This window comes from Cupressus sempervirens, chromosome 6 (assembly GCF_028749045.1).
Source record: "Cupressus sempervirens isolate cs-2001-9-10 chromosome 6, ASM2874904v1, whole genome shotgun sequence".
Classification (NCBI taxonomy): Eukaryota; Viridiplantae; Streptophyta; class Pinopsida; order Cupressales; family Cupressaceae; genus Cupressus; species Cupressus sempervirens.
The window spans coordinates 349,957,057-349,965,212 of NC_143123.1; positions in this window are offsets into that span (position 1 = coordinate 349,957,057).

The following is an 8,156-nucleotide window of genomic DNA, read 5'->3' on the forward strand; positions in this document are numbered from 1 at the left end:
TTTCTTAGATCTACCATAGGATAGAAATGTATTTGGGATTTTAACCATATTCTAGGCCCCTAGGGAAAAATTGTTGAAAGCAAATTGATATAAGTATGATAACTGTATTTTAATCATTTTTTTGTGATCGATGTCAAACCTAATACTTGTTGGTAAGAAAACTACTTATACGATTTAAGTACTATTATTTGTTTGATTGATGAAGAAGATTTGATCAAATGAGGTAGCAATAGCACCTAGAGGAAAGTTTGAGTTATGATATGAAAACGAGTACAAGATTCAATTAAGATAGTGATATTATAGTGCATTAATAATCTACTTAAGGTTGCAAAGGATGGTTACACTAAGTAAGTTTAGAAGAACAAGTTAAATAAAGTTTGTCTGCCAATCTTGACTTAGTGGACAATAGGTGCCAAGAAAAGTTAGTGCAAGCCAAGTAGAAAATTAGTTGGAGCCAAGCAAAGTCAATTTCAATGTAAGCCAAGTGAAATAGTGTAATTTGAGTAAAGTTTAGTTGATATCAAGCACCAATAAACTTTAGTTCATGTTGAGTGTTTTGACAGTGGATTTCAAGCAATGTAGTATGTGCCGAGCATCAAAAGCTAGTTAATGTTGAGTGTCAACATTATGAGAAAGATAGAGAATTTGATGAATCTAAGCCAACAAGTTTGATTTCTTGGATTATGTAAACCATGTGGAAGATAAGGTTGATGAGCTAGTGGCATAGAATTCAAGATAAATAATTTTGAGGTGAATTCAAAGAGGATTGAAAGAGAAGTTTCTAGAAGGGAATGAAATGAAATGGGGGGTAGACTCATTGAATCCTAACTAATCTAACCTAACCCTAAAATGGACAAGGGAGGATGAACGATAAAAGATCTTAATTCTCTATTTATAGAGATGGCTAGTCAGACGCAAGGGTTGATGTGTGAGAACCTAAGGAAGAGAAGGAGTCTAGGGAATTGCTTCATTCAGTGACCCAAGAGAAGAGATTGCATTGGAAAGAAAAATAATAAGGCTTAAGGGTATGAATGATGGAAGGGTGAACAAGCTATTAGAGCTGAAGTGTATGAAAGCCAGGTATAATGGAGGACTGAAACAAAGATTTGTAATCTGCAAGTGTGTTGTAAGTTGTTATCAGATCAAGCCTTATTATAATCTCTAATCATTGTATTAGTCTAGGGTAAATCCTTTGGATTAAGGTTGACCTAATAGTAATTTATAAAAAAATTATCCTTTGGATTAAGGTTGACCTAATAGTCATTTATAAATTGTTTAACCAAGTGAATGATCTAAAGTCCTCTAACAAGGCTCACTCCTAACAAGATGATTGAAATCCTTTAACTGAGTCACATTTAATAGTGTGCATTGTAACCTTTAATAGGGTTGGCCTTTCATAGGGCATCACTTCAGAAGAGTGAGAATGAGTAGAATGTTACTAGTGGTTTTTCCCAAATTGAGTTTCCATGTTAAATTATTGTGTCATATGTGTTATTGAATCTGTTATGTTTCATCTTTACATTTCTACAAATTGATTTGATAGTAACCTAAAAGATTGAGTGATTGCATAATCTAATGGATGTATGCATGATGAAAATGTTTTATGGATATGGGTTCACTAAGTTGTGAAAACTTTTATTTGTACATTTAGACCTTGGATAACTAATTAAACCCCCCTCTTAGTTATTCTAAAGAATTCCAACAATTGGTATCAGAGCCATCTTCGAGGACTAGTTTGAAGCTACTAGAAGCATAAAGATAAAGATATCAAAAAGAGAAGTACCCAAGCTTAATAGAGATAACTTTCCTACATGGAAAAGTCTGATGAAGCTAAATCTAGGAGGTCTTGGAGATCATGCACAATCTACAATTACTATTGAGCATACTAATCTTGTTGAAGCCCTAACTTCTAAAGATCTGAAAAAGAAGAAAGAACACAACTAGGAAATGTTGGAGATTGCCTCTTCCCTAAGCTATGATGAGTTTGATGATATCAAGGGTTGTAATAGTGCAAAGAAAATGTGGGATGCTCTACACACTATTTATGGAGGTGGCAAGAATATTCTAAGAGCCAAAGCTAAAAGTCTTAGAGGTAAATTTGATGGCATGAGAATGCAAGAAGGTGAGAATATTGCTCAATATTGCTCTAAGATAAAAGATGTTTTTAATGTGATAAGAGGAGCTACTAGTAAAATAGATGATGATACTATACTAAGAAAAGTTTTGAGAATACTATTACCCACCTATGCTATTAGAGTTTTTGCAATACAAGAATTTAGATGTATGCCAAGGAAAAATCTAACTCTTGAAGGTCTAGTATGTAGGCTAAATTCTTTTGAGCTATCTAATTTTGATAGTTACAAACCTAAAAATATTGAGTCTACTTTCAAAGCTAAGCTATCATTAAAGGAACTTAATGAAAAGAAGAAGAAGAAGAAATATGTGTCTAGTGACAGTGATACAAATGAGGAAGATCTAGATCATCTTGAAGCACTATTAGCAAGGAGATTTCATAGAGGTAAAGACAAGTTTATAAGTTTCCTATCACGTGTTTCAATTGCAATGAGGTTGGTCATGTTGCTACTAGATGACCAGAGGAGAAGAAATATAGAGGTGGTGACAACTACAAAAGTAGAAGAGATGAAGACAACAAAGAATACAAAGACAAAAGCAAGAAGTCTTGCTACATCTCTGAAGTAGGAAATGAAAGATAGATCTAAATATCATGATGATGAAGTGGTGTATGTTGCAATGAAGAATGAATCTAATGAGGATGATGCAACTACACTAGTGAAAGATGGATCTAAAGATCATGATGATGAAGTGGTGTATGTTACAACGAAGGATGAATCTAATGAGGATGATGCAACTGCACTAGTGTCTTGTGTGAATAAGAATGATAGATGGATCATTGACAATGGGTGTTCACATCACAAGACTGGAGATAAAAGTAAGTTCATTACCTTGAAATATTATGATGGAAATAGTGTAAGATTTGGTAATGATGCACCATGTCTAATAAAAGGAAAAGGTTCTATCAAGCTCATAGAAAAGATTTTATTTGATAATTCTTACTGTGTTGTAGGACTTAACTATACCTTGTTGAGTGTGTCACAACTAAATAATTTGGGTTGTAAGGTTGAGTTTGAGAACCAAACTTCTAAGATATATGATACTGATGGAACACTGGTTGGAAAAGGTGATCAAGCTAGAGGAAATCTATTCTACATTGATATAGAGGATGCTTCTTGTTTAGTTGTAGATTTTGAGGATGTAATTCTATGGCACAAGAGGTTATGTCATGTTAATTTTGATAACTTGGTTAGTATCAATAACATGAGAAGAGTCAGAGATTTTCCTAAGTTGAAGAAGCCTAACAATATAATTTGCAAACAATGTTAGTTATGCAAAATGAGAAAGTCAAGTTTTAAGAGTAAGACTCATACCTATAAAGGAAAATTAGAGATTGTTCATACTAACTTGTGTGGACCAATTGAAGTGTAAAGCTACAAAGGAGATAATTACATTATGCTTCTTTTTGATGATTATTCTAGAATGATGACTGTTATGTTTTTGAAATAGAAATCTGATGCTTTCCAAATGTTTAAGTGGTACTTAGCAAGAGTTGAGAAAAAAATATGTAGAAGTTTGAAATGTTTGAGATCTTACAGAGGAGGAGAATTTACATCAAATGAGTTTGAGATGCTTTGTAATGACAAATGAATCAAAAGAAAAACATCTACTCCTAGAACCCCTCCACAAAATGGAATTGTTGAAAGGAGGAATAGGTCTATAATGGATTGTGCTAGGACACTCATGATGGAGAAAAATGTTGCTTTGAAATACTGGCGAGAAGCTATAAGTATGATTATTTATACCTTGAACCATGTACAAGTCAAGAAAGGTACTCATTCAACACCTTTTGAACTATGGTATGGATACTCACAAAATGTAAAATATTTTAAGGTATTTGGAAGAAAATGCTACATTATCAAAAAATTTAGAAATGGTAAACTAGATGCAAAAAGTGAAGAAGGAACATTTCTTGGTTATTCCACAAGAAGTAAAGCTTATAAGTATTTAAATGCCAACACTAAAAAAGTTGTGGAAAGTGCAAATGTGAAATTTGATGAATATACAAAAGTATATGAGGTTGAACCTATGAAGGAACTAGAAGGAACTAGAAGACTACAAATCATTTGTATACTTTTATGAAGGTATGCCTACTGATGAAGATGTTGTAAATCAAGTTGCAAACCAATAACAAATTACAATGACTACCAAGTCACGTACTATGAATGTTGAGTTGCATTTAGGAATCAAGGTACATTTAGGTACTAAGTTACAAAATGAAGTTGAGGCACATTCTGATTCTGAAATTAGTGTACATGAAAGAGATGTTGAACTAACTGATAGGGAGGTACATAGTGATTCAAAAGTTGAGAGACCAAATGAATAAGCTAGAGATAAACCAAGATTATCTAAGAATGTCAAGAGACATCATCCTACTACACAAATAATTGGAGATAAAGATGCTAGACCAATGACAAGGAACAAGTTGAGAAATAATACATGTTTGCTAAGCATGCAAGAACCTAAAATATGAAAGATGCCTTAGAAGATGTGGATTGGAGTAAAGCAATGAAAGAAGAGATTGAACAAATTAAGAAAAATAAGATATGGACTCTAGTTCCTAGATGAAAATAAAAAAATGTGATTGATACCAAGTGGGTATATAGAAATAAGTTAGATGAAAATGGTGAAGTCACAAGGAAAAAGGAAAGATTAGTTTGTAAAGGATATGCACAAGAAGAAGGAATAGACTATGGAGAGACATCCACTCCTGTTGTAAGATGGGAAGGAGTAAGAACCCTACTTGCTTTCTCTACGTACAAAGGTTTCAAAGTTTATCAAATGAATGTTAAGTCTATATTTCTGAATGGTCTATTGGAGGAAGAGGTTTATATAGAAAAAAAGAAGAAGGATTTATTGATGCTAACAAAAAAAACATGGTATGTATACTACAAAAATCTTGATATGGTTTGAAGTAAGCACCAAGAGCATGGTATGAGAGACTGCACAATTATCTAGTGAAGACTAGATTTGAGAGGACTAATATTGAATATGTTGAGCAAAAATATATTAAAGGGCAAATAATTTTTAATCAACTAGAAGAAGCACCAATAGATGATTACCAACCTTTGAATATTAAACTCCCAAATGAATCTATCATAAAATAGACCTAGAATATGTTCTTCAACGGTTTGTTCACACAACAAGGATTTGATGTAAAAAGTCTATCACACCTCACTTGTATTCTCTACCCAAGGTGTACATATACTATTTCCTTGTACTAATAATTGTATGCACAAATGTGATAACACTTCTATACACCATTATTCTTAAGCAATCTCATTGGTTAAGAAGCTTGAGAGATAACTTGTAGCTTCCTATCTATTATGTGCAAGAATCAAAAGTGATGTGATGGTTTCTCTCAAATGAACCTGATTATGGAGAACCTTGCAAGGTGCACCATAGGATGAAATATTAAAGGAGTAAAATAAAGAATGCTAGTATCCAAGAACTTCAAATGAGAATGAAATGAAAATAGTTAACTATAATGAATGCAAGACTAGGATACTATGATAATGCAAGAACAAGAGAAGCAAAATAAGCTATTAAGAGCAATATTACTATCCCCATATTTAAGCTATGTGAGCTAATATTAATGAAATAGAAGGGAATAATAAGCTAGTATGCAAATATAAAAGTAATAAGTGAGTGGTCAAGTGTTGAAGAAATCAAGAATCAAAGCATAAACATAACATTACCATAAAATCCAAAGATGAAGAGAGTGGGGATAAAGCCTCCTTTTAAAGAGATTTAGATAGTATAGATTAAGAGGAAAAATCAATGGTGCATTTACTCTTAGTTAATCCATGTGTAGGAGATTCTCAAGAGGTGAAAGGGATGGATGAGATCATTAGCATTTGCATTTGATAAGGATGATGATGAATTTTTTTCATTGATGCCAAAATATCTAAGGTAAATTAATTATCCCAATAAAAATACTTGTAATTAATATTAATATAGAAAGGTTACTATCAAAGTATATGTTTAGCTATCAAAAATCTTAGTTATTGAAGAAGTGTATGCAAGATGATATCGACAACTTTTGTAACAAGTTTTTTTATAAGTCAACAACAAGATGAAGAAGGAGATTAACCCTAAGATCTATGGTCAGAATTACATGTAGGCTTAGCAAGTAAGAATGAGATAATTAAAAGAGTTTGAGACACAAAGAAGAGAGAGGGGGGGGGGGGGGAGAGAGAGAGAGAGAGAGAGAGAGGAACTAAGGGATATGATAAGCTTAAGAAATAAGCAAGAAATGGGTCAATTTATCTTGTACAAATACTTTTTTTTTTTTACAAGTTTGTAAAGTCTTTTATAGGACTAGTTAAGTGCATGTATGAACTTTTGTAAAATCCTTTAACAAGGTGAATTCCTAGATTGTTAGGATAAAATCTCTTAGCCAAGTAGTCTTAATAGACTAATGATATAATTAGAACTATATCAATCACTCCTCATAGGGCGAGTTTCTCAAAAGGAAGCATTATTGTATGCCTAATTGGAAACCTCTATTATTATGATGAAAAAGTTGTGGGTTCCATCCCCACCACAGTTTTTCCCTCTAACCAAGGGCTTTATACAATACCAAATATGTGTGTTATGTGTATGCATGTTGATTTATCTTATGTTTTTTTATTTACTTTTGATTCATATGAATTGGTAAGTTAAAGATTAAGTTATCAGTTATATCTAGAAGTTATCATATTAATGAAGCAATAGAATACTAGTTAAAACATTGTAAGAAATAAAAAAGTTTCTTAGGTACTGATTCTCCCCCCCATTACTTAACCTTTCTAATCCATAATTAAAAATTAGTATAAGATATTAGTTCACTTGAAAGAATTTTGATGAAATGAGAGTAGATCTAGTAAAATAGAAAGGTAGAAGGAAAGGAAACTTGGAGAATCCCTAAATGAAGCTATAGCTGAAAATGATGAACTAAAGAGGAGATTTAAAAAGGTTTCATTTTCAAATAGGAAGGGACTATTGAAAAGATTGCAAACAAGTCTTGAGGATCTTGAAGAAATCTCACAAAATACTATAAGTTCTAAAGAAATTGTTGTTGTAGTAGCTACTCTACTAGAAAGAAACACTATTCTAGAGGAAAATCTAAAACAAGCTATAAGAGAGCTTGAAAGTCAAGCTTTAAGATTGACTGGACTACTAGAAAGAATGAAGATTGTTGTAGATGAAAAAGGAAAATTGGAAGTCAATAATAAAAATCAAGAAAAAGGAAGTAAAGTTAAGGATAATGTCATCCTATAATTTCAACAAGAAAACAACACACTGAATGGGTGCATTAGTGATACAAATGAGGAAAACTAAAAAATTCTTACTAAGAATTTAAGATTGATAAAGGAAATAGAAGATCTAATAAAAAAATTGAAGATAGAAAAGAGGTAGATGAAAATCTTACTAAGTTTGACTTAAGAATGAAGAAATTTGATGAATAGTTAAAATGGAAAAGATCGGGTGATACAACTAGACTTGGTGGTGCAGGAGCACCTAGGAAATATGCCAAGTTTCCTAAATCGTTTTTGGCTTGTAGTGGTCTTGGCTAGACCACATGAATAAGGGCTATGTGATAAAGCCCCAAGTGTGTGAGTTGTGTTTTTAAATAGGTTTTTGTTGTGTTTGAGTTTCCAAGTTGCTTCTATGTTGGCAAAATTGCTTAAATTGCTTGTTAGAGCCTAGAATGGTCAAACACTGACCAAGACCCCAAGAGGATGGGAAACATGGAAAATATGTTAAAAGTTGTAATTACATGAAAATAGGTTCATTTAACCATGTTTGAGGTCATAGAGCCATTAAATGCACAATAGTGCAAAAGTGTATGGAATGTAGATGCTTTGGTAAAGATTAGGAGTTTTTTTTATCAGTTTCATTACTAGTTTGAAAAATCTTTTTAAAGTTGCCAGTTCGCTGGTCTGTACACAGCAATCAGCAAAGAAATCTCTATAACTTGAATTCCAATGGTGGAACCATGATGGCCTTTTGGAATCAAGTAATAGACTGTATAAACAATG